General features: G+C 38.8%; 1 long non-coding RNA gene across 2 annotated transcripts in view; it reads left to right on the top strand.

Moving 5' to 3' along the window:
* The window catches only part of LOC135420403 (uncharacterized), a 35,282-nt gene extending 14,495 nt beyond the window's left edge, over window positions 1–20,787 (top strand). The window contains exons 3-7 of one of the 2 annotated variants that reach the window (XR_010433512.1): window positions 8,742–8,866; window positions 9,317–9,582; window positions 10,440–10,548; window positions 17,241–17,346; window positions 19,311–20,787. This is a non-coding gene — a long non-coding RNA (uncharacterized LOC135420403). Of the gene's footprint in view, window positions 1–8,741; window positions 8,867–9,316; window positions 9,583–10,439; window positions 10,549–17,240; window positions 18,788–19,310 lie in introns of those variants that run through there. The other variant, XR_010433511.1, reaches the window with a different exon arrangement.
* Window positions 20,788–25,759: the final 4,972 nt, after the last annotated feature.

Here is a 25,759-nt window from a genome sequence, read left to right as displayed (position 1 = left end):
GCTGCAAATTCAGTGCAACCATGATTTAGCATGCAGCTAAATCATTTATGAAAATAAATACCTAAAAGTGGATTCTCAAGCCTCTCTTGTAAGTGATGTCAACTTCTTCTATCAGCAGTAAAAATACAAATTGATAGAGTTAAGCAGTCTTGCCATTAAGAAATAAAATCAGAACTAATCCACAGAATGGAATAGCCTTGTTTATATTCTTATTCTATTTCTCTTTTCATTTGAGGTAAGTTGTCAGAAAATGTATTTAGGATATTAATTACGTTTTAACAACATTTCTAATGTTGTATCACCCTATCCTACTTCTTGTACAAGGGAAGTTAAACACAGACCTCTCTGTCTTAGGGACTTCTGCAAAGATACTCTTGAAGAAAGCATTGCCTAGGAAAATAATCAAAATGCTTTGGGATAATCCTTAGTTATATTATCTACTTTTCCATTCTACTGTCCTGCTTTAAAGCTGTTCCACAGTACCACTGTGTGGAAGTAGTGGTTTGGTAAAGGGAGGTCCTTAGAAATAAGTATTTTTTTCACTAATACTACTGTTGCAAATTACATGCTGCTTTCTTTAATTGCACTTTAATATTTTTCTATAGCAAGAGATGCAAAAGAAAAATACGAGTATTCCAGGGAAATAGGTGATGAGTCTGTTTCCTTATTTGTAATTGGTTTTGGGTTTTCTTTCTTGCTTTTCCCCTTTGCTGCTCACCAATGTTCTTTATCCATTGGCACATAAACAGAAGCAGGGGAGGCAATCATAACAGGATGTGAAGCACTTACCCTCAGGATAATTTGGGGCAGTTAAAATCACAGTTAATTGCAGCTAAGCAGTGGAGCTTTTGGTACCACCAGTTTTAGGTGTGGTGCATAAATTTCATAGATATCATGCAGGGGATTAAATGGGATCTTTCTCTTCATTTGTGCTTTGGCTGCTCATTTGCACACAGCAGCTGTGATTTCTTGGAAATCCCATCTTGGTGTACCCTTTCAAAGAACAGAGGAAAGCTCAGATTAATGCAGTCTGTGCTCTCAGCACTGAGAAGTCTCACGGAAATTTTATGAAAAAGCTTAAAAGTGGGTTGGGGGGTTCCACCAGGTGGGCTTTTTGGTTTGTGGTGATTTTATTTTTTGTAAGCCTTTTGATTCTGCTGAAACCTGGCGTAGTAAATGATTCCATGTAAAACTCAGGATTCATTACCATTTGAAGTTTAATTTTTTAATATTTTTCCAGGTATGTCACCTGCTGCCATTTATTCGAAGCAAGGGTCAAGTTTCACTTTCTTTTTTGAAGCAAGCAAACATATTTTCTGTTGGTGTGGCAGAATGAATATATATATATATATACACATACACTTGGAACTAAATGGTACGAAGAGCTCAGATGACCTTGCCACTGCCTTCTAATAATTTCTTTTGCATTACTTGCTCTGTGTTGGAGGGGCCAGGAAACCAGTTGTGTCAACTGCTCTTGTCAAGAGTTGACAAGAGTTGTTTGAGACAAAGGTTATACAGATTAACCATGTAATCATTAGCTATACTCGAGGCAAGTAGTTAAGGAGGACTCAGTAACACTGGGTAAGTAACTGCAGGGAAACCTTGAGCCACTCGTGTCTCTGCTGCTGGAGAGCAGGTACTGCATCACTCACCAGATCTGCTTCAGGAGCCCTTAACAGTCTTCCATTTTTAGCCCCCAGGGGTGTGTCCATGGTCACACACTGATGACTAAACCTCTTGCAGTGCTTTGTGGGGCTATAAATACAGAGGGCACTATTTTTGTTGCAGTACCTGTGAAATGGAGCGGAGAGGGAAGTTCTCTGCCCTGGGAGCAGGATTCCTGTCTGCCACCTGTTTTGAGGTTGCCAGCAGGTCACAGGCACTGTTCTACTAACCACATCCGTGTGCAGGTCAATGCTGCAGGGGCAACCAAGGCTACTTTAATTTTTAAGTTGATACTTGTAGGGCAAGTTTGAGCCAGTGAGAGTTTCTAAAAGACTTCAGCACATTCTGGAGACTGAGTGCTTCCAGAAGTTTTTTTGTTTCAAGCAGAACAGACCTGCAGGGAAGAATATTATTGTTCTTTGCATTGTATTATTGTGTGTGGTCCTAATTGCTGCAAAATACCAATTACTTTTTATGAACTTTTTAGTTTATATACACAAGCCTTTTTTAGATGTTGGAGTGGCTGTACAGATATATGTTAGGTAAGCATTATAGATTAACCTTGGCTAAATTTAATATGTAGGGTAGCACTCTATAGGTATTCTAGGTATTATTTTCATGGTCCTTTAATTTTTTCAAATTCAGTCGGAATAGCTACAAGGGGAAAAAGCTGAAGTAGACATGATTTGCTGTCATCTTGTAATATTCCTACTCCCCCCTTAAATTTTGCCCATTGTACTCATATTCCCAACCTTTTACTGGATGGACTGCTTATTCCAGCAGAGTCAAGGAAAAGGCACAGGGGAGGTAACTGGTCTAGGGGGCTGATTTGTCTTTACTGCTCTCTTTAATGAGGTACAATCTTCTGGGGTGAATGCTGCCAGGCCATTCTGTGAGCACTGACAGGATTAACATGCTGATGTTGCCAAGGAGAACAAAGGACAATGTTCTCTTTGTAGGTGTTCAGCCTTGTTCTGATGCTCTGGGCTTTGTGAAGGAGCTCCTGAAAGCCCCCAGCACAGATCCAGGTGAGCAGCTTCTAAATTCAAGGCATGTGAGCTGCTTTGAACAGGTTGTGTATGGCTTTGACAGCCTCTGGGTCCTGAAACAGAAAAAGAAACAGCAAAATTGTCATGTTTTTGACTTGATCACTATGCTGTGTTGGGTTCTTTCTGGCAGTGTTATTATATCAGGAGCTATACCAACTGCAAGATGGGAAAATCATTTGAAGCCTTTTAAGACAGGGATTATGTCTCTGTGTCCTGGGGACTAATAAGAGGATTTGACAGTTACCCTTAAAGGAATCTGAACTATGGGACATTTGAGGAAAGAGCCAAGGGACTGGTGGGAACAGTGTTCTGGCAAGTACAGCTGCAAAAATATGAAGCTGTTTCTCCCTAAAGATTTGGAAAAAAATATCAGTGTTTGCTTTCACAGCAAATCTTGGGATGTGTGAATGGAAAAGAGGAAGACAAGGGAGCCTTTACCCTGCCTAACAGTATTTCTGAAGGCAGTTTGTTAAAGCTTGTGAGTCATATGATGTTATCAGGACTTATTTTTTCTTTGATTTCTTCTCTCCATTTCTATTCTGACAGCTTAAATCCGGGTGGGAGAATTTCTCTCTCTGGCTCCTACCTTTTCTCGTGTTCTGCAGTAGCTGAAACAAAATATTTGAAACTCTTTGTGTTCTTATAAGGTGAAAGAAAGGCTTTCCCTGTCACCTCTGCTGAAGACCTGTACTTCAGGATTCCAAGAAGAGCTATTTCTGTGCTATCATTATCTTTAGGATTCACAGTGCCCTCTTTGCTGTATCTCTTTGTAGAGATATTTTTCGTGATAATGCAGCTGCTTGCCATCAAAATATGAGCAGGGCAAGACTGAAAAATACTGTAGCAGGTATATACAGTAAAAAAGGGATAGAAATTAGCCTTACTTGAGGGACACACACACATGGAACCAAACCCAAACTTTCCCAGAAATTAATGTCTTTACTCGAGCGCCATAAGCTCTCCTTTGGCCTTAACCTTTCTGAGTTACACAATGAAAGCAGTTTTTGGTTCTGCTCTCCACAGAAATCCATCCCTAGAGGAGGGAAGAAAATGACAGACACCACTTTGCTTTTAAATTACAGTTTTGTGAGATAAAGTGCCATTGTCACTAACCACATTCAACAGCACTATTAGCTGGAGCAACAGAGGTAAAAGCAAAACAAAAGGGAAGCATTTTGTGTTTTGCCCCTCAGACCACACAATTAGTGAAATGGTTAGTTTGGGTGTTTTAAAGCTAGGAATTAAGGAATTATTGGAGTGTTGGAAACTTTCCATATTACCAAAGTCACAGGGGCTGGTTTGTCATGAGCAAGATGGAGCCTGTCATTTGCAGAGGTCTGGTGGTTGTTATCCCATTCTCTGCCAAGAATATTGTCTTGCACAAAATCAAATGTGATTTAGCAAATTCTATACTTTCTGGTCAGGTGAGGCTGTGGACTTGGGCAGCAGAGATCGTGATTCCTGTTATAAAATGACATACTTTGCTGTGACTTTACTCCTTCCTTCCTTAAATCAGATTTCTACATATTGCAAATGATGTGCAGCTAAGATAGGAAATCTCAGCTGGAGAGGGGTTTTATACCCTCTGTTAGAAACAGACAGTAAAAAACTCCTTACTTTCTCTCTTTTGCATGACTTAGGACCTCATATCCCCAGGATCCATTCCAGTTCTCAGAGTCTTCTCTATGAACTAAAATAAAAGACTTCTCTTCCCTGTCAGAGTGGAGGAACTGTAGTGTCACAACTGTAGTGTCACATTAATATATACAAACATTTTTCATATTGAGTTGATAAGTGGCATCAGTATGTTAGCTAAAATGACACACAAAGCTTGCTCATGACTGTAGTCTTTGAGTGTTTGGGCTTTTTGTTTCTCCTTGAATAGTGGATAAATATTTAAGGGAATTAATTCATCCATCAGAGTGAATTCTGGGAAAAGTTCACATGTTTGTAGTGAATACCATTCAATTTCTCCTATTGGATGTGTTGCAGCTGTATTGTGTTACCAGGCAGGGTCAGATTCTGTTGTGGAAGGTGGTTTATTATAACAGTGAGAGCTAATTGACAGAGGCCAGATTAACCCCTGTTCTGAAACAGCCTCTTCAAGGCCACTTTGGAAATTCTAATTAAGGCTTAACTCCTTGCTGTCTACAGACTAATCTTCCAAGATCCTTCTATAGGAAAGGAAGTTGTTTTGGGATTTCAGTTTAACTCAATTCTTGTATGCCACAATTTATTTCACCATGGTGTTTTTCGTACACAGATATTTTCTACTGGCTGTACTTCCCAGCTAACCTGCCCCTGCTGGCCTGACAGTTCAGATCCATAAAATACAAGTCATACTGGCAGAAGTTCCACTATGAAAGTGTGGATTAAGTTGTACTCCTCCAAAGGTATGAACTAGGAGTATGTGGGCTGCAGCTGTTGCAGCGTTGAACCAGACACGGTGAGTGCAGAACTTGGGCTGCAGTTTCTGCTCAATATTATACTTTAGTTTCCTGTTGAGCAAGAATGATGAATACTCTTATCACTGTGATCCTATTGTTATTAAAGCATTTGTGTAGGCAGTCTTTGATGAGAAGCTGATAAGGAGGTAGAATACCAAATAGCCCTAGGTACACAAGTAAAAATACCTTTTGTTTTTAGAGTATCTGAAAGCCATGGCATCTCTTCTTTGTGAGTGAATTTTCTATTTCAAGAGTGCTGTGAAGAGGCTTAATGCCTTTCTGCATGTTCTCTATTGTACAGTCTTATAGTTCTTCCTTTTCCCCCTGGCATTAGAGAAAGGTTCCTGCTGTTTGCGGGGGCACTGATCAGTGGCTTACATTAGAACAGCATTTCTTAGATATAGTGAGAACATGTCACGATGTGCATTGTGTTTCACCACAGAGAGCACATCACAGTGTGTCTGTCTGCTTAAAATGCAGTTAAGGATTACAAAGCCCGACAGATCAACTGCCTGGGGAAACAAAGTTTGCTTTGAAAAGGAGCACAGAGAACATTAGGAGTGGTGTGTTCAGAGTGAGGATTTCTTCTTTACTTATTTCTTCTTTGGGAAAAAAAAGGCAGCAAACTTCAGGTCCAGTTGAACACTTGCAGAAGTTGAACTGTTTTCAAAATCATTTGGAACTGCGGGAAAAAAATTCCTCTTTTAAATTTAGCAAGAGGGCATAAACTCATGGAACAAGGAAGAATTTATTCAGCACGCTGGCTCTTCCTCTCACCGGGTTTCTGGGGAGAAAGACCCCTTGAGTTTAAATCTCATGCATTTTATAGTTTTACAAAATCCCACCCTTTTCCAGATAAGTTTAATATATTCATTTTTGCCTAAAAAGGTTTCTTTTTCTCCGAAAAGGGGCTTTCCCTTCCGTCCAATTGGCTGTGAGGCGTCCTCTGTCAAAAATGATGGATTTCCTTTGTTCTTAGCCCAGAGAGAAAAAGAAACCTCTATGTTCAGAACTTGCCAAATGACCCAGAAAGATTTTAATTTTTAGGAACTTTATATCACGACCAAAAAAGACCCTGGTACTTAGTCCAGTTTGGAACTTGGATACCTTACAACTTCATGATACACCTATAAAAAACCCCATATTTTATTTCTCATAGAACCTTATCAGCTACTGCTGAGGTATTGTCTTAGATCTCCAGCATTTCAGGAGTGTTTAGTGTCTGATTTAGGCCATAAACATATAATGCAAGTTGATACTGGTACTTTACAAGCTGTAGTCTCACCTCTTAAAGGGTCTCTGTTCCTTGCAACGTGGATCAGAATCACTCACCCTTCATTCTGTGCTGTGTTTATGTTTTCACTGGAATAAGTTTTACCATTCTCATTCATTCTCTCTCTCCTTCTCCTTCCTGCCTGAAACAAAACTGCTTGCTGTACTTTATGGTACTGACATATTGACAACTTTTTTCCCTAACAGACTTTAAATACTTAATGATGGCAATAAGAAATAATGCAGCAAAAATACTTGGCTTGTGACTCTGAGAGACTATCAGCCAGTTTCCATGAAGGAATGGAAAATCCAGTTCTGTTTTCTGGATTCTGCCCTGTGTTAGTGCTGATAATGCCTTGATTATGACATGATTAGGAAGCAGTTATGAGATACTGAACTTATTAGATACTGAATATTCTCTCATCAGCTCTGATCACTTTTGGTCATGTTATAGGTGTGTTTAGTAAGGGTGATAGCTGGGACAAAGCTTGTAACTTAATTTTCTGACTAAAGTCTACTTCAGTGATCTCTGGATACACACAGAATGAGGTTTATGAAACTCTTTTCTACCTTTTCACAAGCTGCTTTTTCCAGCAAACTTTTCCTGGTGCCTTTTAATTTCCTTCATAAATCACCCTTCTGCTTGATTAACTTCCTCAGTTAAGATAGCAATGTATTTTATGAACATTATTATATTTTCTTTGTAGAGTCATACACCTAACTATGTTATTTTTATTTGCTTAGGGCAAGCACATAATAAAGAAAGATGAACAGTACTAAAAATGATAGAATTCTGGACAGATTTTAGCTTTGGTTTAACTGCATTAGCTTAGGTTTATTTGTCCTATATATTTGATGGCTTGGTGTGGATCTTTTATGCAATCTTTATTTATTTTCAGCTACCAACACTTTCAACTGATTTTTCAAGGTTTGAAGAAATAGGATAGTAAAGAAAGAAGAAAATAAAAAGTTATAATCATGGATGAGTAAAAGGATGTATGATTGGAAGGTTATTAATCTGTTATTTGAAACAGCAATCATCTCTAGGTAGATTTAGATTGCTCTTCATTACTTATTTCTATTACTTCATTACTTGTCTTATGTATTTAATTACTTTTTTTCTATTACTTTAAAAAGCATCTTGAATTAGTTATGAAACCTGTTCTTTAAGAAAAGTCTTTTCATATTTATCTTACAGCTCTCTGTAAGTACTTCCAGGAATTTTGCTAATGGTTTGGCTGAATTAAATGTCTTAGAACTGCACTTCCCTTGGAGCAGCTCAGCCTCTGTCACACTGAACAGTCCCTGGTGCTGTGGTACAGAGCAGGGCACGGGCAAGGCCGTATTTAAATGCAGAATAACTGTGGAGAAAACATGTCTTTAGTGCAGAGTTGAGAGCACAGGATTAATGAGCTGGAAGATTTGCCAGAGCCCAGCTCTGCCAGCAGCCCTTCTCCTTCCTGCCTTAGGGTAAGGTTTTCATTCCCCTGTTTTATTGGCACACACAAAACACCTAAAGCATGGGGCCATCACACCCCTCCTGCTATACTAGGATTGTTTCTACCACAAATTACAGGGGCCTGACTGACCAAGAAGGGCAGGGCTTGGTCTCTTGTACCTTTTTATGGCATGGCAAATAGCTATGCAATCATCCTGGAGTAACAGTGCAAGAATACAAATTACAGGCCAGCCCGGCCTGCTGGTGTCTCAGTTGTTTGTGTCAGCGTCACTCTGCTCCTTGTTTCACAAAAGGCATGAGGACATAGAGGGAATGGCCAAGGGTCAAAGGGGTCTTGTGTAGGTGTGTGAGAAGTTTCTCGTTATTTAATTTAGAAAGATTCAATTTGCTGTGAAACAAAGGAACTTGTATCATCAAGGAAAGGTTTATTCAGCAGGTGCTGGGTCTCATCTCACACTGAGCTCCGGGGAAGAAAAGACCCCTTGGGTTTAAATTTCATGCATTTTATAGTTCTACAAAATCCCACCCTTTCAGGTCAGTTTAATATATTCATTTTTGCCTAAAAAGTTTTCTCCGAAGAGGGGCTTTCCCCTCCTTCTGATTGGCTGCAAGGCATCCCTTGTCAAAAACGATGGATTTTCCTTTGTTCTTAGCCCATGGAGAGAAAAAAAACCCTGTGTTTGAAATTGGCCAAATGGCCCAAAAGGCTTTCATTTTTGGGGACTTTATCCTGGCTTTATCATGGCACCAAGCCCAGATGGGAACTGAATACCTTAAAACTTCGTGATGCGCCTATAATTTTCTAAAATTTGTTTGTAATAAAACCCATATTTTTATTTCTCATAGGTGTAAGGTGCCTTTAGCAGGTATTGGTGAAGTTATAGTGAAATAACCTGAGAATAAACCTGGGTAATGCATTGTTATAAAGATGTTCAAAGACAGTAGAAAGCTCCTCCAATCTGAGGCTGCAGGTGAGTGTGGAGAAGGAGACAGCAATTCATGGAAGTGAAACTGAGGCAAAGGAATCACCCATTTCCAGAAAATGCAGCAAAGCTGTGTCTGGTTTCTGGTCCAGTGCAGATGCAAAAGCATCACTTATGTTAGGGTCCTTCAGTAGTTACTGAAGAGCTGGGAAGGAGAGGATCACAGATCCATGGGTGAAAGGGCTGAGGTCTGCTTGGTAAAGGTAAGAGGTTAAAAAAAGCAAGTCTGGCTCACGAAAAAGTAGATAGGATAGCAATCTTTAAGGAAACTGCTTTCTGGGATGGTATAAATAGTCATGGTCTTTTGATATCTGCTGGAATAACAATTGTGCCTCTCTAGATAATCATTAACAGCACACATGGTGTAGGAAGGACAAATTTCACTCTCTTGCCTTGAGGTTACTTGGAATGAGACGATGCTCTTCTCTGTCACCCAAGGGGAAAACAGAAGGCTTGATTTTAATTCAAGCCCTTGGGAAAATCAGAAACCTGGACATGAAGGTGAGGTAGCACAAGGAGTACCAGTTTGATCCCCCTGTGGATGGTGGCAGACTCCAGCCCAAAGATATTGTGGGTGATGCTGACAGGGCTGACACTCTTCTTGAAGCCTGAAGAATCACAACCCAAACAATCACTTGAAAACAACAAGTGTTGGTTGGGAACAAGGCAGAAGTATTTCAAATGACTCTGTTTTGAATCTGCTGGTGAGTTCCATCTCCTGTCATGAGACTACAAGCTGTTACAATATGTACTATTTATTTTTAGGATTACCACAGCACAAAAGCATTAAAACTTTCTTATATGGGTTTACGTTCTGTGGAGAAAAATAAAATCTCTCCTCCAGTTTGTGACTAAAACTTTGATTTCAAGAACAAACAGGCAAATAATCATAATTAGAGAGTGGGCATTGAGTGTGGGGTTACTGCTAGTTTCATTTAGCTATATATTAGAGATGCACATTATCTTTTTGGTTGCATATTCAGGTATTTTTGTACTGTAATGGACCCAAACACACAAAACAATGGAATTTTGGCTATTTCTCATGTAAACTGAAGGCTTGGAAGTCTGAAAGCACAACTCTTAGGCTGTAATGTATCACTGCGTGAAATATTATCCAAAACAATTGCAATTAGAAGCTACTAACTCAACCCTATATTTAAAATCTCTATGAACTGGAGAGAGAAAAATGATAGATAATGTAAACACAATTGAGAAAAATACAGCTGTTTACTGCTACGGTTTTGTAAAAATGTTTAAATCTTCCATCTGTCTTTCTTATTCTCAAAGGTATAAAAATAGATCTATTAACTTCTAAGCTGTGCATACAGGAATTATTTAGATCAGAATCTTTACTGAAGTTCTTGTTGTTTTTTGTCTCTATAGCACTTTATTGTCTTTTGTCTCTGTCTCCTTCTGGCAGGGAGTGTGGGGAGTGTGTGTGGAGGAACCTGTTGTTGTTGCTTAGAAGCACACTTATTTCTGCTGTGCTCTATGCCATCCTTTCCTGCTTATGTCTCAACTTTTTAAAACCTCATTTTAATTATCCTTTTTTTTTTTTAAGGAGCCAGCATCAGCTTGGAGAAACTTGGAGTGGATCAGCATTCTACTTTGAGCTTCCAACTTGGTTACAGCTGCCCCTAATTCTGAGGAGGTTTCTGCTGCAATACTATGTGAGTGTTCCAGTTTCTGGAAATTACAAAAAATATATTAATTAATATTTCTGATGACTCCAACAGTAAATGTTTCATTTGTTTGCTCGGGGGCATAGGGACAAAAACTTCTCCACAGAAATGTAGCAAAGCAGAGAGAAGGTTGAGATGCAATGATTTGTAGTCTTATTAGAACAACATTATGTGAGGCTACGTGGCCTTTAATACTGACAGATATATTGCCTTGACTGTGACATTATTATGTTTTGGATGTCTCTGTCCCTAATTTATCTGTAAAATGGATGGGTGTATTGTTAGTAGTTCTTAGTCCACTCTGGTTACAGTGGAGCACTTTGGCAACATTTCACCAATTGCTTCCATGGAAAATAGTCTAATTTAGCTCTTAGCTGAGTTATTTCTGGGAAAAATCATCCTTCCTTAAAACAGAGGTTTTACATCTTGTTACTATTCTCAGATATTGGTTTTCATAGAAATCTTTGTGGGGCTATACAAATGCCAGTTGAAACTCTGAGTAACTTTTTTATTTGTTCACAACTAAAGATTTGTGGCAAGACCAGCTTTTTTTAGGAGCAAGTGTACATCTTTCCTTAAAATTGACTATTTGGCTGCTGTGTGAGCATTGAGCTGGCCCAGACTGATCTGGGTAAGGTGTGGCCTCTGCACATGTCCTGTGTTTGATCACTTCTGCCCATGTTCTTTGGATGTTTATAGCAATTTAAGGTTTTAATATAATTGTGTTTCTGTTGCCCGCGACTTCATAACAGCATGTGTCCACATATGACTTTTCAGGACTGAAAAGTGTTCCCCTCTGACCTTAACTGCACCATGGAGAGGTGAAAATCTGAGGGAAACAGCTGATCTCCTGAAGCATCTTGTCCTCTTCTGGTGCAGTTGCACTCTTACAGCAGTTATTTCATCTGCTCACTTCCAACTTTGCCCACATGAAGGAGGCTGTCTTGGGATGTGCTGAGATTTTGAAAAGTGTAACAAATAAAGCATCTCAAAAAGATTTCTAATTTCAATAATTAAAAAGTATGTTTTTGTAGGGCTTACTGTTGCAAGAGTCTCCAAGCATTTCATACAAATAACTGTAAAGGAAGAAACACAATGGCTTGGTTTCATTACCTTCAGTTTATCACCATGTGCTAAATCCCTAATATACATTCAGAGACTTGATTAGTGTTGATGGTATGAGGTAAGGCAAGAATGCTGCAGTGCTGATTATCAGGCAAGGGTGTGAGCTTTCTGTGAGTGACTGTTAGGCAGGAGATACTGCCAGCTGAAAAACTAAGAAGGTCCCAATAACTGCAGTGCTGAGGAATTTGGTAAAAAGTGCAAGTATTTATCAAGACACGGTGAACAGCTACTAAAATGGACCCTTCTTGCTTCTTTAGCATTTTCTGATTAAATTTTATCAGATTGAATGCAATGCAGAGTCATCATGTGCTACAGCTGGAGACATTTAGTCAGTGAAATTTAACAGCATCAATGAGCCACTTTTAAAGCTGTTTGCTTGACAGTTTTTTGGACTGTAGCTCAGAGCCCCTCAGTAAAACAAGAACCCAGTTTAGTAGTGCCTGACTGCAGCTTTAGTGTTTACTGAGTAATACTTTATTAGGACTTGGTACCTTTATGTCAGTGCCACAGAATGGGGAAATCTCTCTGCATAAAGCTTATTGATGCTGCCTGATTCCTGAAGTTGGCACGTTATCAAAGCTTGCAGGTGTGTGATAACTCTGCTCTGCTGTAACCAAGCCTGCTCTGCACACCTCTGACAGGTGGAGCAGCAGGTAGCCAGGATGCTCTATCAATATCTGCTTGAAAGGAGACTTTACAATGTTGAGTTACATGAAATTAGGAACCTGTGTTTTCTCTGGTGTCTCTGGGATGTTCAGATGTGGTGTTTATCTCATTCTAAGTATTTCTTGCACTTTTTTGGAAGATGAATTTTTTATTTCTTTTTAAAGACTGGATTCTGCTGATAGTGGTGTTTTGCTGTTTCTACAGCATTTTTTTAGCCAAAATAGCCATAAAATATATTTCTACAAGGAAGGGCACAAAACAGTTGAGAAGATGAAGGAAACTGGTAGTGTTCTTTTAGTTGAGGTCATTGATCTCTGCAGTTTCAGTTCTAGCAGGAGTTTCACTTCTGAGGTGATGTCTGAAATCCAGAGACAGCTCCTGTACACTTTCAAACTTGGGAAGTTTGGATCCAAATAGGCTCAAATAAGCAGTTAAATGAGTGGTTGCATTGAGAACCATGAGAGCTACTATATTACTCCTATTTCCTTTGGAGAAAGAGGAAGAAAATAGTATTTTCTTTCTTCTTCTGGTATTACACTGCAGGACTGATCTCTGATGTTCTCAAGCCTCACAAATGGAATATGACTGTAAATGCAAATTCAATCTTTGTCAATGAGCTCGATCCCCAGGGAGAAACAGGAGGCTTCATGGATCATTTATGCTTCATCCAGCACTGGTGCCATTGCTGTCTCTTCCTATTTGTTTTATAAAGAAATCTGCTCAAGATAGTAAGCTGTAAAAGGAATTTGAGGCAATGATTGGCAGCATGGGGGAAAACTTTTACAAAGGGAGTTCTGCTTGTCCCTCTTTGAGTCCTTACTTGAAAACCAACAAACTTTGTGCTACTTTCAGACTACAAAATAGGTAATGTAGCCTGTGCTGAGCTTACCAGGATGTCTGTATTGTTATTCTTGCAAGAGCCATGCTTTAAGAAACCTCAGAAAGAGATGTTTTCTTATCTATCATAAAATCTGACCATTTATAATAGCTATCAAAACTCTTAATCCTTGCATGAAGCACTTAGGCAAGAACTGTGGTTTCCATTTAAGAAAAAAAGGCAGTTTGCCCAAAAGTAATGGAGAGAAGCAACAGATTCAGTAGTAGAATGCACCCAGCAGGAGTGTATTCTTGCTAGGCCATATACAGTTGCTTTTTGGTTGTGTTATTATTTTTTTTAAACAAATGTTTCAGCATCTTTTTGGTCAGTAAAATGTAAAGCAATACCAACTTATCATACTTGTATTTTTTTTTATGTAAGTCAGATTTTTTGCCTTCCTAGCTTGAAGGCTATGGGATTGTTTCCAAACAGTTTGATACTTTTAAGGGTCAGGAGCCTTATAAAGCACAAACAAGAGACTAAATTTTGCTTTTGCTTACCCTGGGTTCAAGCCAGAATAACTCAACTGATGTTAATAGAGTTACTTATCCTTGTCCAAATCCAGAGTAACAGAATAAATGGAACTCTCTTGTCTCGCTGTGAGGAGGAAAAAAGATAAGAAATGTATTTCTGTCAGGTGACTTTTCTTTTATTAAGCCAGGTAACAATGAAACTGCTGCTCTTACCTGCTGGCTTTGCTCTATCTTTAACTGTAATTGTCCTTCTGAATTTGTCTTGGTGTTCCTTGTGAACACCAGGACCTAAGAGTTTAAGGAAACAGTCTATAAAAGGGGGTTGACATGGCTAAGATTCTTCTACATTGTGGGAAAGCATCCTTAAAGGACAAAATGGATAAATCCACTTAATCACATAACCTTTGGCAATCACTTGCTCACTGTTTGCTGACATCCATTTCTTGGACAGCATGATGCTCAACAGAGGAGGCAATTTCTCAGCAAGTGTATCTTCATTCTGACACTTGGCCTAGGAATTTAAGCAGCAGTTTATCTCATGGTACAAGCACTATCAGCTTGTGGCTGGTTTGTAGGCTGATATTCCCCTTTTTCTGCCCCCTGGAAGCAGGATCCCAGTTGACTGCCCACTGCAATTGCTGTGCCACGATGTGGGAGTGTGGCTTCTGCTGTCACCCCATTCCTGCAGTAGAATCTGGGTGTGAGCAAAGGAAATTGTAGTGTCAGGAAGCAGATAAACTTCTTACTGTAGGAAAGGTGCTTTACTCATATGAATCCTTTCTTATCCTGCAGTTTCCAGCCATTTTGAAGTGGTTTGAGAAGGGGACTAGAATAGGAATAACTGGGTTGGTAGAGAGATCAGGTCCAACCTCCCAGCTGAAGCAGGGCCAACCTCAAGTATCTAGGATGTGGGGAAAAATCCATTGCTTTTTTTCCATTCCTGAGTTTGTGTGGGAAGCATATGTAAACTTGGATGTTTTGTTAGAATGATATCAGCTTTTATCCTGTTTTGCCCTTGCTGTATTTTGTCTCTTGTTCAAACTCTCTTACTTTGCTTGACATCAAAGAAGATGTTTAACTACAACTGTCCAGATTGCTGTAACTTTTTCATTTCAACAGTAATAGAAGCTGTTAGTGAGAGAGGCTGTTGGATTGAAGGCTTTTATGTTCTTTTTTTATTTCCCATGTTTTTAAACGAGTGCACTTGAGAATGCAACAGTTTTAATTATTATGTAAATAATGAAAGAACCAGAACAAGGGAAAGTTCAAAGTAATTATGTAAATAGCAGAAGTTGTAGAAAACTTTACACTTTAGCACCTCTTGGCATTTTTCCAGTTCCAAGCTGACTATAAAACTCAGTCAACACAGTTTAGAAAACACATACTACATATTCAACACCCGTAAGGAATCCAAGCTGACAATGTACATTTTCATAGGTCAATAACTCTTAAAAACAATTTCAGCACAGTGGTTCTGGAATTAACTTTCTAATAATTGCACCACTGCCTGGGCAATTGGAAAATTTGACTGGTATGTTTAGACTCGGTGGAATATGTCTAAGAAGCAGAGCTACAGAAACAGAAATTTATCATTTCAAGGTTTTAGTTGGATCAGGGTCAGATTTAGAAGTTCAGACCTGTTTAATGTCAGAGTTACCCTGGGATATAAACCATCCAGCCCTCCCAAAGACATCAAACAGCATCAGTAAGAACTAGCAACCCAATAATTTTTGCAGAAGGTGCTGCACGATCTTGGAAGAGTCACTAAAGCTCCCATGACAGTTCTCTTCTGCAGTAATGAACTTATCTAGTACCACAGGCTGAGCTTGTTCATTTATTAAAACTGGATATGAATGTACATGCAAAGAGATCTTACAATTAGGCAAAGAAAGTTCTTAACTCTGTCCATATTCAACCTGAATAATTAAAGCTGTCATTTACCTTGCTGGCCCTTTTCCCTAAAGTATTTTCTATCTAAAGCTCAAACACATCACTAGGCAGCAGTATCAAGGCAGGAGCAAGTTTGTGGGTGTTGAAAACAGATGCAGCCTGCAAAAATACTTTAATAATATGTTTTTAATTTTGCATGGGAGCTGGCTGTGTATTTGGGCTGTATCTTGGGAGTGAAAAGGAGAGCCCCAGGCTCCCACCCACACTTGTTTATCACAAAGCCCTTTGGTGTTCTCCTCATAACACAGGGGAGGAAAAAGAAGGAATATTTTCTGTGGGGCTGAGGCAGAACTCGAAGCAGCATCTCAGAGCAGAGATGTGGCTGTTTCTGTAGAGATCATCAGACAGTGGAGAGGGGGAGAAAGGCAAGGCTGTTCTCAGAGTCTTCAAAAACTTTACACAGTAAATGTAAGATTTCAATGCATTTTCATGAACACCAGAACAACTCCAAAAGGAGCTGAAGAGAAGGCAGTCAGGGTTCTGAGGGATTTCTCAGGTGCCAGCAGCATCCTTAGGGCCAGGCAAGCAGAGATGTGGTTCTGTAGTTCATCTCCTTACCTTCACAGCTCAGAACAGTTCATGGGTATGTAACAGGGTTTTTAATCCTGGTGACACTGCCTGACACTGAGTATCTAAACACCAATGATTTTTACTGGGAATAGATTCCAATCCACAGCTCTTGCCATCTTTTGGTTTCTGATATGCTAATTTAATGTGCTATTGGTTTTTATGGGATGCCATCAAATAAGGGATGTCAGAAAGACATTTAAAAATACAAAGTGCTCAGACAAGCTGTTTCATAGCACTTAAGGGGTTTTTCTACCCTACCCTGAATTAGAAAGTATAAATTTCATTTATATCTCAGCACTGTCAAATGGGTGTCTCCCATCTTGGATTTGTTGCTTGGTGGATTTTATTTAAAAATCTCAACAGCAAGAAAGGGTTGTTTTTTTCCCCAGGAGCTGTCTTGGAAAAATGAATAAGAAATGTGCTTTTAGCTGGAAGCAGAAGCTTTATGGGGTAGGATGAGTAACTGTAGAACAGAATGATACAGTGAGCTGTGCTGAGCATTTAGATTTGCTCCATGTGGATCAGAGGGAGCCTTATGCTGTTCAGTTCAGGGGCCTGTGCACAGGCTGCCAGAGAAGACTGAAAAGATATGATCTGTTTATTCCTAAGCAGGATTAAAGTTAAGATCCCAGGCTTGATGGGTGTGTGTATGATCCTAGGAAAACACTTTGAGAGAGTTCCACAAATGATACCATTAATGGTACCTTATAAATCAGAGTGTATTATTTCAGTTATGAAAATATACTATATTCTAGTATAGAATACTAGAAAGGATTAGCTGTTGATTTCAACTGTGTGCTCTGTGAATGGAGCAGTTTCAATCTGCCATTAGAGAAATTTCAGACTAATGTAGCCTCCTGTGTGCCCAGAGCTAATTTGGTGTATTCTGTTCTTTGCTCACAAACTAAGCTCTCAAGTGCCATATTGATAGTCCATGTTGGCCACCCAAATCTCCCACCAGTGTTTGCAGCTTTTTACAATGTGAGACCACCTACTTATGATTTGTATTCTATCCTCAGGATAAAAGAAATCACACTCTTAACTGACTTCGAGCTGTACAGTCAATTCCATGGCCCTCAAGTATTTGCAGTGACTGGAACTCATATGTGAGAATATCAATGGAAGGTAACAGAAATTTTGGATGAAAAAGGAGTTTTATGGATCACAGTATTGGGCTGGAAGATTAAAGATGTTTAAAGGCTTCCATCTGGGGTCCCTAACTTCATGGCAGATATAAAGGTGAATGTTTTAAAGACTTAATGAATTGTAAATAAAAAACCTCATTCATTAAACATAAGGGCTTGTGGGTTCTGATACTCAAGCTAATGCTACAAAATGAATATTGAAACTCTGAATATCACTCATATGCTACTCCTGCTGGGGGAAAAGGTGTACCCAGACTGTGAAAGATGGGAAGGCTAAAATTTTATATATATAAAAGCTTATATATATAACTTGGGGTGAGTTGAAAAGTTGGGAAACTGTGAACAAGTTAACAAAAATAAATGGCTGCTCTGGTGTTGAGCTCAGTTCTCAGAACCACGACCACCACTGTTCTGGGAGTTCAGAGACTGGCAGGGAGTCAAACATTTCTTCCTTCTCCAGCCCCAGTAGTCCCAACGTGCCTCCTTAGGGAAGAAGTGTTTTTTCACTTTGAACATATGGTATTATCTTGAGCTAACTGACTTGCCTTATGAATATTTCAACAAAGGACAAGTCTTCTATTGAAGAAGGCCAAGAATGCAACTTCATTTCCTCTTCCAAAGTTTAATCTAAAAAAATTTATTGCCTTCTTTTTTTTGGGTACAAATTTAATACGGAGCACATATGTATGACATATGTAACATCATCAAATAGTTACTTGATGCTCAACAAAACAGTAGGAACAAAATGAACCAAAACAGTAACTCAATGTACATGTGGGTCACTGTACTGACTGGTATGAATTTGTACCCAGAGCGGGTTGGTTTCAGTTTTGTAATGGGAGTATCTGTAAAGAGAAACAGCCAAAGCAGTGGCTTTAAAATGGAGGCCTAGATTTTAAGAATATTCACCTTTATATACAGTGTATAACATAAGCATTTGAAACTTTAAAATACAGTTGTGTGTATTTTAAATACTCTTACAAACCAGCATATTTTCCTTTGTCACTGGGTGGGCACCAGGGTGTCACACATCCTGTTCCCAACGAGCACAGAGCAGTCCCATTCTGTTTATCATCTGGTAAATGATAACCTCTGAATTCTGGAGAGGTGATCTTTGTGCTGTTGTGGGGATCCATGAAAATGTCACTTGCTGAAAGAAACAGCAGCACCTGAAGTGGCTCGACATTTGTGTGCTACCAATTCCATATGGTAAGTAGGTGGATTTGTGAGTTCAGCATTTAATGTAGAAAGTTTTGTGTAAACAGTAAGTAGTCAGAGTGCTCCCTAATGTTACTGAAGGAGGAGACTTGCAATAGGGCAGCTCTGCAAGTAAGACTTCTACCCTTAAATACCATTTTCAGGTAATTTATTGATGTGTTTATCTCACAGAGTGCTCAATTGTGCACATCATGTCAACTTTAAATAGCTTGGGACTGATTGACTTGAAAATAAGGAATACATTTATTGATATCTGTGGAGTTAACAGAGTTAGCAAAATGTCAGCAAAATAGTTTCAGGTCCTATGATTTGGGTAGTTGGTTTGTTGTTTTGTTTTTGTTTTTTTTTCCATTTATGGTGGTTAAATACATTTTAAGAACAAAAGATGACACAGATTATGACACTAAGACTAAAATTAAAGGTTGAAAGGCTGTTGTGGACCTGCAACTCGTCACCTGGGTGCTCAGGTTAGACCAAGGGCTCAGAGAGAAGAGCTCTAGTAGATGCACTTGTTTAAAATTTTGTAACTGAGCTCTGCTCTTTGCCGTATATGGACCAACCCACTGAAAGCTTTAAGTGAAAACAAACCCATTTCAGTTTGTGTAGCAGGCTTTGCACAGTGTGGCTGGGACACAGGTGTGTGTCTGGCTTTGCTGCTTTGTTTGTGACCTCTGGCAAAGGGCTGGTGTGACTATCTTGGGACAGTCCTTTTTTCAATTACTTTAGGGAAATCCACCAAAGAAAGATGGAAAGAAACTTCCTGGACTCCTCCTGTCATAGAGAATCTACTGACTTTTCCACTTAATTTTCACAGTAAGTGACCCTGAATCCAAAATGTCTGTAAAATTCACTGTACTTAATTAGTGTCTTTAATTTTATTTAAAATTACATGAAGAAATTAAAAGTGATCTTTTTTTGTTTTGTTGCAGTGCAGTGCATCATTTTAGGACCAGGCATTTTCACAATCTTTTTTCACAGAGTGCTGAGTGCTTTGTTTTATTTTTAGTGTAATGATAAGTCAAAGTAAGGCTTACAAAATCGCAGGTCCAGATATCTGAAATACAATCATCCATCAAAAACCCTCAGTGGGACAATTACAGCCCCCACATCCTCCCACAGCAAACCACGACTGTAGGAGAAGAATTTTTGGGGGCTGCAGCTGACATTAGACAACGTGAGGTACTCTTGCTTCAGCCTTCATGAAATCACCTGCTGTGAGTCTTAGTGATGAGATTCACGTTTTCTCCATTAATACCAGCTTTACATATTCTGCAGTTTATTTCAGCATCTGTGGTGATGATATCTGTTTAAATTAGGTGTGAATCTCTTACGTGGTTTTCATGTTCTTTACAGAGTAAGTACAGCTTTAAATACTCCTTCAATATAAAGTACATATCCAATTCTTCCTCTTCACCATTGAGTGCCCCCAGCATTGCTTTTTCTGCCTCAGGTGTGTTTTCATTGCTTCCCAATATCCTCTTTGCTTCTTGGAAGCCAGAAAAGACCCCAATATCTTCATTCCTTCCTAATGGTTTTCAGTGTTCTTCCTTCCTCTATTTTAACTCACTCTAGAAACCGATCTTCAGATGATACACATTTTATTGTCATTTAGATGAATGTAAAGGAACAGGAAATGAGGTCTAAGGTGTTACTCTGGTTTAAACAAAGAGTGCTGTGATTTGCTAATGCTCTGCACAGACTGCAGAGCCCTGAGGTGCCGGAAAAGATCCTCAGCAGTGAGTGATCAAGTCCAGAATCTTGCTGTGCCATATGCAGACCAGTCAGACCGGTGGTGCTTCTGTGCCTTTCCCTCACAGGAAATGTTTCATGGGGAGCCTGAGCTCCGAGTCAGACTTTTTTGTTGTCGGTTGAGAAATTCATTTGCAAAGGTGTATATAAGAGGATAACAATTACTTGTTGGGGACAATAATATTACTAACAGTAATAATGACAGAATCCATCAGTGAGAAAATGCATGTGTTTATTCCTCTGTGTCTTCAAGTGCATCAGATGAAAATTTGAGCTATAGATGTATCACATGGAAAACCATATGGCAACATGCGTGCTTGGAAAGGCTTTTGACTTGACTAAATAAATTTCTCAGCAAGCTTGTCCTTGCTGACTGCAGGGTTTTGGGGATTATAAGACGAATGTGGACAAGGCTGTCATGTCCTTCAGCATTTTCAGCATGATGTAAGTATGAGCACAGGTGGGCAATGAGACATTCTGTGCTTCATTTCCCACCAGGTGTCAGTTATCCTTTCACTCCCACGACTGGAAATAAATATCAGTGATGATGGAGCACCCTCCTCTATGGTCCACTGTCAAATGGAGGCACAGCAGCATCTGAGGATCTGGCTCTTTTTCTTTCTGTAGGGGATGCTTTGGCACTTTTTTCCTAGCCAAAAAGTATGTCTAAATCTTGCTTGCTGTCATGGATTATTCCTCAGAGCTGCACTGCCACGTCTCTGATGATTTGGACAATGTTTTTTGCTATTGTCGTTTTGGAAAAGCTAAGGGACAGAGAATAAGAGAATAACATGTTATCCTCTTGTGAAAGTGGATGCACGATTGGAGAAATCTGCAGAGAGTAGTGACAGATAGCAAATGGTGCTGAGTGATATTGTCTGACTTTTTTTTACTTGTTTTAAGGAGAGTGTGGATGCTGGTTTAGGTAATTTCTTTTAGTATAAAGAACGGCTTGTAGTAGAATCACTCAGATTTTGTGAGTTCTGAGTCCAAGTTTTCATTTATAAAGCACAGCTGTATAAAATAACAGGGAGACTAATTCAACCTCTACAGCACAGATAATTTCCATCTTGTGCTATGAAGCATAAAGCAAAGTCCCAGTTTGCTTGTGACTCAGGTGCAAAGTCTCCAAACTGACTTTTGAGTGTCCTTCAGTTTGGCTGCAAGAAGCTGAATTTTTATTTTCTTAAACTATCATCCTCTCATTTTCCTAAAGGAAGCTTGTAACATGGTTCTGGGAAGGAAGAGCAAAGATGTTCCCACCTGAAAAGCTCATTCTCCAAGCTTGGTATTACCCAATACTACTTAGCTCTTGTCTGGTGAGGTTCAGTGGGTGGAGGAAGGGAATAGGTCTTATTCTGAGATTTTAAAAGGAGCTGAATTTTGTATTAGCTTCACAGTTTATTTGTTTTTGTTCCTGTCCAATAGAAAGCTGCTTCTCCATGGGAGCCTGAGGAGAGCTTCAAGATGAAAGGGAGTGGAATGTGTCTGAAAGAGCAGCCAAATTTTGATGGCTTTTTCTTGCTGATGGTACGAGCAGTTAAATCTTTTAAAAAGGGGGTGTTGCTTTCTTCTTATCTCTATCAGTTGCACGACTTTTTTCCATCCTTTGTAAGTGTATCATACTTGATCATCTGCCAAAATCTTTGACTTGTTCTTAAAAGAGGTTAATTAAACCTTCTTCTATGAAGTTTTGAACAATCATGTGCAGCTTTGGGTTTTCTCTGGTACTTTCAGGTTGGTTTTGATCATCACCTTTAGCACATTGGATTAGATTGCCTTTATGAGCTGCTTAGTGACATGAAGGGGATGGGGCAGAGTTGGATTTATGCTTCATTATCTGTACAAACATTTAGCTTTTCTCTGTGTTTTACAGTTGTCTGTTTGTGACTTGACTTGAATAAGAAAGCAATGTAGCTGTAAAGAGATGTTTATTTTTATCTCTCACTAAATGGACTGATAACCAAAATCACACACACAGTGGTTACTCTTGATGTAATCCAAGGAGTCCTTGTGGTGTGAAGCATTGGTACCTGTATCTCCTGAAGCTGTCACTGGAATGCTACTGCATAAACAATCCTGGCAAACTGTCTTGGATAGGGAACCAATAGAGGACACCTAAACACCTGTGCTGCTGGTTATGTTTATTGGCTGGAGTAGCTCAGGCAATGCTCTGATCAACTAATTAAAGCTTAAAGTTATTGGCAGGAGTTCACAGGCAGCTCTTTTTCTACTTCTTGCCTTTCCTTCTCATCTTTGTTGTAATTTTTTCCCCCCTCTTGTTTTGTTTTCCAGAAATGTATTTTCTTTTGCGTGTTGCAGCTATCACTTCTTGGTAGGAGTTTTTCCTGCTTTGACTCCATTGACAGCAAAGCAAAACAACTAAATGTGTCTTTTGTTAAAACTTTAAAACTTTGTTTGTAGAGATGATGAGTTCTGGTGGTTAACACACAGCACTGGGTAGGAGTTTACCTCAGTACAGTGGCCAATTATCACTTCTTTTCAGAAGCTCACTCTGTCTTGCTTTATATCACCACCTACAATTTCAAAAACTACTTCCTGGCATACAGTGTACAGAACACTCTTCTCAGAAGAGAAAGAACTAAACAGTTTCAACAGTGTTGGAAAACAGGTTTGAATTTTTAAACAGAAAATATGTTACATATGCTTTAGTTTGTTTCCTTTTTTTCAGCATCAGAAAGTGTTTATAATTTAGTTTTGTCAGAAAGCTGCTTGTTGTTTATTTTTCACATTTCTAATTCTTCAGAGCTTGCAGACTCAAGGGACAAGACCATTCTCTCCTTTTTTGTGATCAATTGTTCAAATTTTCTTTTTCAGTCATAGTCCTTTTTTTCCCCCCAGAAATAATTTTTACTTCTAGACCATCAAAACTCTTCTATCAGATCTGTCTGCTAACATTCAGACTGGTTAATCTGAGACCTACCCAAAGTCCACTTGTTGTTTTTATCAGCAGCCTTTTTTTGTCAAGTGATCCTTATTTCCCTTTTAATAGGAAGGTGTGAAAAGCTATTTACCCCTGAGCTAGTTGGCTGATTTTCATCCTCTTCACTTTATATCAAGGGAGTTATTTTGCTGTTGTAGTACTGACTTTTAGCTGTGCATGTGATTTATTTCAGGCCATGCTGTCCCTTCATATGCTTATAGCTCTCATCTGTGGTGCCCAAGCCTAATTAATGTCATTGCTTTCCTTCCTTTGGACATTTCAAGTATGTCATGATTTATCATATTTTGCTTCATATTGTTTATGAGGAATAATTTAATGTCTTGTTTATATTTTAACCATTCTTCAACTTGCTTTTCACACAAGTGGATTTTAATAGTTCCCTCTGTTTCATATTATCAACTGTAATTCTTAATTACTGAAATGTCTCCTCAGAATCTAACCCATCACACAATTACACCTTATATCTCTTTTTAGTTTTGCAGTGGATTCAGAAAGTATATGAGCAGTGGTTCAGGTTTTCATTACTTTACTCTTATGGTAGTAACAATTTGTCTCTATCAGGAGTCATCATTGTCAAGTGGCTGCACAGGTAAAAACAGAATTAATTTCTGTTCACTTAATCATATGTGCCAGAGTATTTGTGCACAGTCTGAAGAGTTTATATACAGGAAAGTCTGTAACTGGTAGTAACTTTTCAGCTTTATGGTAGATTAATTTTGGTTATTTCACTGTCTTTGCCAAAGATAAACTATATATTTCATAAGTACTGGAGAGAAGATTTATTATCTTCAGTGCTGTAGCTGTGATCAGTAGTGGTCATTTAAATTCTAGATGCCAAAGGGATCTTAATTGGACCCCATGTAATAAGGTCAAGTTCACTGTCAGAGCTGTGTAACCAAGGGAATTATTCTCTCCAACACTTTGTCTTTCATTACAGTTGTGTGATTCCAAGTGGCAGAGATGAGTAGGCACACAGAATATCTGTGACAGAGTTTTTAGGCTGCTTCTAAAGCCTTGCACACTGAAGATCTAGAAATGTGACTAAATTAATTAATAAAAAGAATTTCCTAGAGTATTAATGATAATAAAATGACATTCTCATTCTTTAATGTTTTTATGCAAGGCAGTTACACAGAGTGAATGAGAATATGTGATGGGAAGACTTAATTGATTAAAACCTCTGTGCAGTAAGCAGGAATTTCAGTTTGAGCTCCATGACATTAAATACTGAACTTTTGATTGCTGTTCAACAAAATCAATGCAGCACAGAAGTCTGTAGCTAATCTTGTGCCTGCAGCAGTAATGCAGTTTGACAATAAAAATCAATGCCCAGTCTCAAAACTGAGCATTTAATAGTATTCATGGTTCATGTCTTTTATTGATTCTTATGGTCCTTGAGGCCATCTGTTAAATTCCTCCCCCTGTCTGGATCTGGGGAGGTCAGTGACTTACAGAAAGAGGTTAATTTTTGCTTTTTTTGTATCATGATTGGGTTACTGCCACTAAAAGCCATAACTCTTGCCTGTGGAATTGTTGCTCAAGGCATTAACCCATACACATCTCTAGAAGTACCATCACCCAGGTAGTGAATAGGCAGGACTGCTCCTTTCACAAAACAAAGCACAGTTTTCGTGGTTTGTTCTTTAGAAGTTAGTCTCCTCACAGTAGCAAAGACAACTTTGTTTGTTTTTTGGGGGTTTTTTTGAAGTCTGTAATAGACTCCGTTTTAAACCCAATTTTAATATAACTAACTTAATGCAGTCAATTTTTATATACCTTATAGAAATATCAGGACTGGAGGTTAGTTACAGATAGATTCTGTGTCATCCTAGAGTAAGCTATCCAACAGCAATGTATGAAATAAGTGAAAATTTAATTCATTGTTTAGCAATCAGATATTTTACAGTTTTCCTAGAAAGAAATTGCATCTGATCTTCATTCATCAGTGAAGAGTTAAGAGCTGTGTGCCCTGAGCTTTCATTTCAGTAGCAGTTCTTTCTTTTCCCAAAACAACTCCATGCATATTTATGAATGTTTTATAGAACATAATGACAACTCAGTTCTTAATATTTCTCAGTGAGTCTCAGAATTTTTACTATTAACCTGTTTATTTTTGTGCATGTATGTAGTATGTCTTGTCCTGTACTGTATTATCTTTGTGGAGTATTTTGTATACAATGGAAAATAAGGCACTTAAAATGTGGATGAGTACTTGAAGTCAGGTCTCAAACATTACTGGGAATTGAGCCTGGTGTCTTGACTTGCAGCCCTCTAACCATTAACATTTCTTCTTGAATGGTGAAGTACCAAACCCAAACTGAAATAACCAATCATTTGCAAACCTAGAACACAGTCCAGTTTCAAGTTGCCTCAGAAATCTTATACTCATCTGGCAAGTTGCAGAGCACGCTCCAAAAAAATGGGGGAGAAGTTTCTATGTCCATACATGGTAAAGAATTTA

Source organism: Pseudopipra pipra, chromosome 11 (genome assembly GCF_036250125.1).
Source record: "Pseudopipra pipra isolate bDixPip1 chromosome 11, bDixPip1.hap1, whole genome shotgun sequence".
NCBI classification, from domain to species: Eukaryota; Metazoa; Chordata; class Aves; order Passeriformes; family Pipridae; genus Pseudopipra; species Pseudopipra pipra.
This window is presented reverse-complemented; position numbering and strand designations above follow the sequence as displayed.